Raw genomic sequence first — 10,057 nt, 5'->3', positions numbered from 1 at the left:
CCAAACTGAAGAAATATTCTGTCCTTTTCTCCAGCATACCTCTGGTGCCGTCGCCGTCGTCGGAAAACATGAAAATTTTCAAACCTTCATTTCTCACTCGTTTTTCAACCAAATTCCATGAAATTGGTACCAAAATGAAGCTTACAACAAGTAGAACAAAACCTTACCACTTTCAAGCCCTGAAATTCAAGGAATCTTGCCTGAAAAACTTCACAAAATCTAGCCAAACCTGCAACTCACAATCCCGACGTCCAAATCCTTCCAACGAACCACCCCAAGCTTCCTAAGGACATCACTAAGCTTCCTACAAGCTTCAAATTCCCTGAAAATCAACATTTCACGTGTACATGAACAGTGACCAAAATCGTGGTTCCTTGGTTCAACGTGAAATCGAAGGATTCCTTACCTGAAATTGGTATGGTTGGACTCGTATGGTCTTCACGAACACAGAGGTATAATTTTCTACCTCGATCCGCAACGTTTTCAAAGGTTTTGGTACTTGTCCGTACTAAAAAGGAAGAAGAAGGAGAGAGAGAGAGAGAGAGAGAGAGAGAGAGAGAGAGAGAGAGAGAGAGAGTCTTCGGGATAGGGAAGTTATACGGAAAAAGGTGATGGAGATGAGGATGAATTGTGTGGCCCAGATGCAACCAGCCAAACCCCCAAAACAAGTCACACAAATGACAAATATCCACAAGGGGCAAAAACATCATTTCACACCTACGGTACGAATAATTCGGGACGGGCTGTCACACTTTTGGGTTTTATAATTTTTCACCCACACATTAATTTTTGCCTGAAGTCCAAATAATTAATTCAATTATAATGATAGACCTTGAAGATCTTTTTGCATATTTCTGTGTATATATTTGTGTTTGTCTGCAGGAACATATGAACCTGAAGTTGATAATTCTTTCGAAACCTGAAGTTTCTAGAAACATGCCTTGTTTGAAAACCTGAAGTTTTCCTTAAAAACATCACCCATGAAAACACAAAGTTTTTTTCATGAAACTTTAAACCAATAAATGTCTATTAGAACCTCAATGTTCTACTCCTATGTGAATGGATTGATTTTTTCATCATTACACTAACCATAATCTTGTCCATTTATTTTGTGATAGGGACATGTTGAATTTAAACAAACTCGACTTCGCCGCTTTAGAGGTCTCTGGAAGAAACTACAGCAAGTGGGTCCAATATGTGAAGCTCACCCCACCACAAATAATTTGCATCCCGTCATTGAAGATGAGACAGATAACTTGGTTGGCGTACCTAAGAAAGCCGCTGCCTTGGTCTTCATCCAAAGACATATTCATGATGCACTGCAAATCGAGTGTCTTGCTAAGGAAGATCCACGAAGACTTTTCACTTTGGCTAATCGCTTTGATCACCAAAATGACATCTTCTTGCCTAAAGCAGGACACGGCTAGCAGCATTTGCACTTCCAAGACTTTAAGTCTGTAAATGAATATAATTTTGAAGTTTGTCGAATCTAATTACTTCTCGAGTTATATAACGAGAACTTCACCAAAGAGGATCTTCTAAAGAATGCCTATTCGACCTGGTTTGCTACCAATATTTTCTTGCAACAATAATATAAGGTTCAGAAGTTCACTAAGTTTTCAGATTTGATTTCTGTTTTACTTATCGTTGAAAAGTAGAATCAGTTGTTGGGGAAGAATCATCAAGCTCGACCTACTGGGGCGGCTGTTATGCCTGAAGCAACACAAACCAACGCCCAAAACGCCAACATAAGTGTGGTAGGGGTGGGCAGAAGCACCCTGTCAAAGTTAATAGAGCCAAGGCCCATCTAAAGGAGGAAATCGAGCCCAAAAAAGTTCTAACCTTGCTCTTAAGGCCTTGAACTTCAAGAATAATGGCAAAGCACCTAACACCATGGATGTGGATATGTACTACCGCTGTGGTTCAAAGGATCATTGGTCCCGTGTTTGTCGTGCTCCTCCGAAAGTTGTAGCTGAATATCATTCTCGTCGAAAGAATGATGAATCAAACTTTGTGCAAGTGGATGAACCGGAGAGTACCAAAATAAAGGTTTGTGATTTTCAAGAGGCTATTACCCCCTATGGAAGATTAGAATCTTAGACATGAACTATTTTTTGTTGATTTTCAAACCATGGGGGCCGAATTCAACCTTGTGGCTGACCCTCCTTATTTTTGGTTTAAGTTTGAAAATTTTTCCTTTATGGTTGGATTATTTGTTGGAGATTTGTTTTTGGATATTAAATTTGTTTTTTTAATTACCATCCTTAAATACTTAAATTATTTTGAATGGATAGTTGTTGTCACAACTTTTATGCATTTGACCAATTCAAAGTAATTTTTATTTCTAGGTATGACTAGTGGGAAAGTTAGTTGTTTGGCAGACAGTGCAACCACGCACATCGTTTTGCGTGAACGCATCTATTTCACTAACTTCGTACCTAAGAATGCACCTCTTACAACCCTTTTAGGCCCATCCAACCTGATCGAAGGATACGGTAAAACACGTATAATGTTGTGCAATGGTACAATCTTGACCATTGAAGAGGCACTTTATTCTCCATGTTCAAGAAGAATGTTCTTGAATTTCAAGGACATTAGACACAATAATTACCACGTTGAAACCTATGTAGAAAATGGAGTTGGATTTATGTGCATCACTTCCTACGAATATGACCAGAAGCGTATTCTAGAGAAGATGGAGCGTATCCCAATTGGTCTGTATATTACAAGCATACACCCTATAGAAAGCCATTATGTGGGTCGCCCTACCTCAAGGACTGTTCACGAAATTACACTTTGACACGATCATTTGGGACATAATCGTATGGGCATCCACTAACTCGAAGTTTAGGTTCGATTTAAGGAATCGCATGTTAAACCTGCTTCATGGGAAAGCTTATCATTAAGCGTTCCTATGACAAGGTTCGTTCGAATCCTCCTAGTTTTCTAAAAAAGAATTAGGGGGACATTTGTGGACCAATTCACTTTCCCTGTAGATCATTTAGATATTTTATGGTATTGGTTGATGCTTCCACATGTTGGTCACACATGTGTTTGTTGTCCACATAGAACGTTGCATTCTTCAGACTGTTGGCTCAGGCTCAAGGGCTCACCACCTTGATTATCCAATCAAATTTATTCGATTGGATAATGCTGAATGATAGAGATTTTACCACACACGAAAACGGGTTAAAAACTTCTATATTACTTGCAAGAATGACAAGGTTGTTGTAGTATAAATGGTTCTTGCAAGGTCGTTCTCCACAGGGATTATTAAATAATTCAAAACAAACCTAATTCCAATTAATTATTGTAAAGTAGAAAGTTGAGATGATTGGTTTTATAACCTACTTAAATTAAAACGAATTTAATTAATAAAAATAAACTAATTTGCAATATTAAAGATGAAGGGAAAAGAAAACTGTTTTGGATAAATCAAATTAAGAAAACACTAGGGTTCCACCATCACCTAGCAATCCTATGTATTTTTACCAATTAATTATGATCTATACATGCCACTTTGAAGGTTAGGTTTTCCTAATTTATATTCTACTTGGAACCTCCAACATAGAACGTATATCTAACATGCAACCCGTCCGGACGTTCGGATCAAATCTGAACATGAGAGACTCATTAGGCTTTATGAAAACCCTTTGAAAAACCATGCAACCCTTAAGATGTGGTGTTCATCTTAAGTGAAATTACAATTATTAATCACAAGAAGCCAGCATCAATTTCAGGGAACCTTCAACCAAAATTGCATCAAATTACTTTTCTAAAGATCCTAATGGTGATCAGGACATTAAGACAATTAGATAGTTTTAATCACGGTGATCAATAATTCAAAGTATGCATGCAATCAATCATAAGCAATTAAATAAAAATCACATATTCATGCTAAGGCTTACGGCTTCACCCTAGCAATGAAATTAGTTACGCATATTCATAATTGAAATCATAGAATATATTATTAAGAATAAAAGGAATGAAAACACCTTAAAGTAGAAAATCTCCAAGAACCCTAGCCAAGTTCTCTGTCCCCCCAAAATTGCATAAAAGAAAAGCCCCCAAAATTAAGAACGGCCAAACCTTTTAATATCTCCCTTAAAAGCTAACACACAAACCCTAACCCTCAAGTATTTTATTCCCACTAAGAAACTAAATAATAATAACATAAAATAGAAAATAAATTCCTAATTAACCTAGGAAAAACTGCTCAGAAACTGTTCAGCCACGTTTTAGCCTCCAATCTCCTCCAAATCCGGCCCAAAATAGCTTGTTTTAAAGATAAGAACATTCTGAACACATCTCCAGAAGGCCACGAATCCATCCGAGGTCATCTTGGGTTCCAAAAACGCAAGTTAAGCCCAAAACGTCACTATTCCAGCACTGCGCATAGTTCCTTTATTTTATTGCCAGAAAATCATCGCTTGGTAGAAAAAACTGATATTTTGACACAATCAAGCTAAGTGACTCACGAACGTCCTCCAATTGGAATTACTCCAAAATTCATCCATTTGACCATGTTTTGCTCCAGAGGAAGTCGAAAATCCTATAATGGAAATATAATTCAAAGTATCAAAACTCTTCCAAATTATTAACCAAAATATACTAAGAATAGGGTTAAATATATAATATAAAATATACTCATCAAAATACCCCCAAACTTAGCTTTTTGCTTGTCCTCAAGCAAAACAAAACTAGAAAACAACAATAAACACTAACAAACTAGAACTTAACTAAAACTAACTGACAAAAATTTTCACCTTCAAAGTTGCAATCCATAGAACATGTTAAAAATCATAACATCTTTTCAAAAGTTCCAACCAATCCCACCACAGAGTCTAAGCCATTTAGAATCAATTAGAAAAGAATTCACGAACTTCCTTTGGTGTAAAGTGAATCAACATAGCTAAGGAGACTCGACTAAAACCCTTACCTCTTGTCCTTCTTTATTTCACACATACAAACTTTAAATATAACTATTTTTCTTTTTCTTCTTGATTTTTTTTTTCTTTCATATTTTTTTTTTTCAGTAACAGTAGTGGTCGTGCAATGTCGGTTCACTTAAGCTTTCGATCCAACCCATGTAGCGAGCTTTAGGTCAATGACTCCCAAACCACTAGGGCTTTAGGGCACTAGGTGTAGAACACCCCTAAGGACTTATTAACCCGAGCTGAAAAGGCTATGAAACCAACTAACCACCCTGCCCCATGCCAAAACTCTACTGCTTGACGCGAGAATCACTGCTGATTAGGCAGGACTGGCCTGGTTACTAGGCAAAGTCTCGGGTGAGACAATTATTACTTTATAACACAAACTAACTTTACTTTATGCAAAACAAAAATTACAAATGAAACTTAGACTAAAAGTAAGTGTTTCAATCTCACATCCCACAAACCATGTTGATGTGAATGTGCAAGTTGTCAAAGTATAATTCATGAATTAGTGTCTAAGCAACGATAAGTAGAAAAGACTCTAATGTGGGATTAATCTTCACCATGTCCATTTGTTATAACGTTTAAAATAATCTATGGATATTAACTTACAAAGAATGAAAATTTTAACTTGACACAAAAATTAAAAACCTAAAATGTTATTTCCCACCCCCAAACTTATTTCACACTTTGTCCTCAAGGTGTGGAAAATAAATAGAAGAGACAAGAACATAAACAAAACTACTAAATCCTAGAAAATGTAAAACAAATATCAAAAATAAAGAAAATACCCTAAGCAAACAAAATAGGAAAGAGAAACAAGAAAATAAAATAAAATAAAACAGAAAACAAGAAAGAAAAGAAAAGGAAAAAGAAACTAACACACCAGAGATTTGAAGGGGGAAACTGTGAATTTGCCAAGGTGTGCTGACCAAAAATGTGGAGAACAAAAACACTACTGGACACTTCGGGGATTCGAAAGCAGGACCTGGTAGTTGGGAACTTGCGAAGGCGCGCTGACCAACACGTACAAGTCCACACTCGTGTCAAAACCTAGCAATAGCTACAATATAAGCTGAAAAAAAACCCTAGCTATTCTTGAACACGCTTTGGATTCCCTTTCACTAGCCTCGAGCCCAGAGCCAAACGGCTTTCTTCTGTCCATTCCCATCCCCTGTGCAGAAGGATAATAATATTATTTGTTGTAAACCCCGAAGCCCTTTGTTCTCTCTAGAAAAATGAGAGACATCTCTCACTACTCTCATTTCAAACCTATTCCTCTTAGCCCTCTCTCTCTCTAAAAAAATCTGGAAAGGCTTTCTTTTCTCCATTTCCTCTCAAGTCCAGCGCCCATTTGTACAAACCTCCTATATGCAGCAGTTTCTTCACTCGTTCTGCAACCAAAAACCAAGGAGCATACACACTTCCGTGTCTCTCTAACCCATCCATGGTGGAGTAAGCAAGAAAACTGAGATGCCTGAAAGTAAATCCCTCCTCCATGTGTGTCTGTATTTTTTTTTCTTTTCAGATTTATGTGGTAAACTAACACATGCATGTGTTTTCATCTGTGTGAGGACCCCCAATTGTTGCAAATCCGAGACAAACAACACAAGAAAAACACCCTGAGTCACCAGCTCTTCTTAACCAAACCGTGTGTCGCCTAAGTTCAAACCATCACAGATTCGAGTTCCATTCATGCAGATCGAGACCATTTCGCACATGCAACGGTAATCATCTCCCACTTGGTTCAATATGCATGTTGCTCAGCTTGTGAAAAATCTCTGAGAGCTATTTTTTTTTTATGATGAATCTCTGAAGAAGCTGACACTGATGTATTTCTATATTAGATACCCGAGATTCACAAAGAGACTGAAAAGACCCACTCGAATAGTCCACAAACTCACGGATTTACAAATTTTGAGGTAAAAATCGTAACCCTTTTGATTGATCGACTGTGATCTGGTATTTTAACAATAAACCCACTACTGTGACTGAAAAAATTAGTACTCAAATCCAGGGTAGAGCCGAGAGAAAACAACCCTTTAGCTGCCAATCCAGTGGTCCCAGAAGTCAAAAATAGACAGCAAAGGCATCGGCCACGGCAAATGAGGAAGGTAAAGATCTCGTTCATCTGCTTTCGCTCAGCTTAACATTTACGGATTCAACTTCATTTCATTTATGATGCCATATTTACCGTGTATACCCTCCCAAAATGACTTTGTAAGAACTGAAAACATACATACGCTGTGTGTAGGGATATGTGGATCCATGATAGCGCCGAGGGAAAAGAGAGGTAAACACATAAGCTCGCTGGACAAAACAGGAAAGGCCCTCAGGACCCAGATCTGTGCATCTGGGAGGTAAAATTTGAATCCCTGCAAGTTTAATTGTTGTAGATCTGGTAATAATAGCTGTACTCAGTTCTGTGGTGTATGGATATGTGATTTAACTGTGCTTCTCTCATCCATGCATCGCAAAACTGAGCTGCAGAAAAGTAACTGCTCAAAATTATGTTTATGCGCTGGATCTGCAACAACTAGCCCCAAACTTGCCTCTGTGAATAACTTCGTGCAGACTGCATTAAATTTCCAGCATAGTGTAGATGTGGTGATGTTAATGTAGATTTGTTGTTGGGTGCATGATTCCAGTATAGGATGCTCTTTATTTTCCATGCGCTGCAACCTGCAATTAACCAATATGCGTTAAAAAAAATGAAACTAACTAGGTAAATAAATAAAGCTTTTTTTTTTTTGGAATTTTTGTTTTTTTAATTTTATTTTATTTTTAAAATTTTTTTTTTAATTAAATGAACTTAGGTATGTAAATGTATCTAGAAATTTAACTAATAAAAAAAAAACTCAAACAAAAAGCAAACTAAGGAATGAGTTTAGAAAAATTGGGTTGCCTCACAATAAGCGCTTTATTTTAAGTCTGTAGCTAGACGTCGCAGAAGCCTGGTGGTCAGATCACTGGTTCCTTCAGAGTCAGAGACTCGCTTGCACCAAATTTCCTTATGCATGGCTTTAGTAAATACTTCTTGACCTTGAGCACACAACCCCTGCCCTCTTTTTCAATGTCCACATTACCGTTATGAAAAACCTGCTTCACCATATAAGGGCCTTTCCACCGAGACTCTTGTCTCCCTGGAATTGACTTGAAATCTGAACTTAACAACCATACTTTGTTTCCAGGCTGTATTTTTTTATAACTTGGACTACCATGCAATTTTTTATTCTTGCTCTTGACATTTTGGTGTTTTTGGTCCATCTGGTTGCTAGGATCTGTTTTTGATTTTTGCACTTCAAGCAATTGAACTTTGTGTCGCTGTGCTTTACTATCACACTCACGAATCACATTTTGAGTCTTTATGGGCAGATTGTCAATTGATGATCTGGTCACAAATTTGGCACAAGACAATCCATCTAATGCATCAACACGCATGCATTCTTGCTTATCACATGGATGTGTGGTAGCTTCAAACAACCTAAAAACAACCGTTTGATCTTCAACCCGGAATGTTAGAGTTCCGGCTTCAACATCAATAAGAGTCCGGGCTGTTGCCAGGAATGGGCGGCCCAAAATGATGGGTGTTGTCAAATCCTCATCCATGTCCAACACCATAAAATCAGCTGGTAAATATAGATTGTCAACCTTAACAATAACATCTTCAATGACTCCTCTAGGGTAGGTAATTGAACGGTCAGCCAATTGAATAATGCCAGAGGTTGGCTTCAGCTCTCCTTCCCCAAAACGTTTAAAAACAGAATAAGGCATTAAGTTTACAGTAGCACCTAAGTCAATTAAAGCACTATTAAAATCACAATTTCCAATGGTGCAAGAGATAGTAAAACTCCCTGGATCTTTCTTCTTTGGAGGCAATTTATGTAATAAGACCGCACTGCACTGTTTTGTTAGAATCACTTTTTCGGAATCCAGAAGCTTCTTTTTCTTTGTGCAAACGTCTTTCAAAAACTTGGCATAAGATGGAATGTTCTTGATTGCATCAATTAATGGTAGATTAATCTGAACTTTAGCCAAAGTCTTCATAAAATCTGTCAACTGTTGATCTTTAGCTTTAGGCCTCAACCATTCAGGATAAGGCATTGGAGGCACATAAACACCTTCCGCAGTTTTTGTGGTAGCTTCGGCAGTATTTTCGGATCTGTCTTGTGGCTGCCCAGAATTTGCAGAATCTGCAAAAATATTAGATTTTTCAACATTTCCCAAATCTATTCGTGGTTGTGGTGTTGCCTGCGAATTTCCAGCACAATTTGCATGTATGTTATCATAACTTTTGCCAGACCGTAAAATCCGTATAGCATTGCATTCTTCTCGTCCTCTTGGATTAGGTACTGTTTGACTAGGAAATGTACCCGGTATTCTTTCTGAAACCTGCAATGCAATCTGCCCAATTTGTTGTTCCATATTTTTCATTGTTGCATGCATATTTTGGATTTCTTGATTGGTCTGTGCGAATCTTGCATTTGTAGTAATTGCTAATTTTTCAATTGCATTCTCCCAAGTAGCCTTAGGTGCAGCAGGTTGCTGTACCTGTTGTTGAAATTGTGGCTTTGCATGTTCATCTCTATCCCACTTCAAATTAGGATGATCTCTCCAACCAGGGTTGTAGAAATTTGAATATGGGTCATTTCGGGGACGCTGAAAATTATTAAATGCATTAACTTGTTCCGCTGCAAACTCCGGATAAGCAGCTTTATGTGGACAGCTCAAAAAATCATGGGTTGTCATGCTGCAAATACTGCAGGCAACTTGTAAAGGCTGCTGTACAGCAACCTGTGAACCTGGAATTCTTTGTAATAACATCTCAAAAACTGACCTAGATTATGGCTGCTCAATTGCCCATTGCTGTGTATCTGTTGCCATTTTTTCAAATAACAAACAAGCCTCTTGTGCATTTTTATCCTTGTACGAACCTCCGCATGAAGCATTGACAAGAGTTTTTGTAGTCATATTTAGTCCTCGGAAAAATATATGCATTTGATCAGTACTGTTAATACCAGAATGTGGACATTTCTAATCAACTCTTTGAACCGTTCCCACGCATCATGAAACTCTTCATTTGGTTTTTGTGCAAAAGATAAAATCTGAGTTCTCATGTC

At 37.7% G+C, this 10,057-nt stretch overlaps 1 non-coding gene across 1 annotated transcript; it reads left to right on the top strand.

The window, feature by feature from the left end:
• The first annotated feature begins 9,953 nt into the window (after positions 1-9,953).
• On the top strand, positions 9,954-10,057 carry LOC125477248. Its single transcript, XR_007258429.1, has one exon. It is a non-coding gene; the product is annotated as a small nucleolar RNA R71 (small nucleolar RNA).

The sequence above is a fragment of a genome, unplaced genomic scaffold, assembly GCF_019419815.1.
Source record: "Pyrus x bretschneideri cultivar Hongxiangsu unplaced genomic scaffold, Pyrus_bretschneideri_v1 Contig204, whole genome shotgun sequence".
Lineage (NCBI taxonomy): Eukaryota > Viridiplantae > Streptophyta > Magnoliopsida > Rosales > Rosaceae > Pyrus > Pyrus x bretschneideri.
This window is presented reverse-complemented; position numbering and strand designations above follow the sequence as displayed.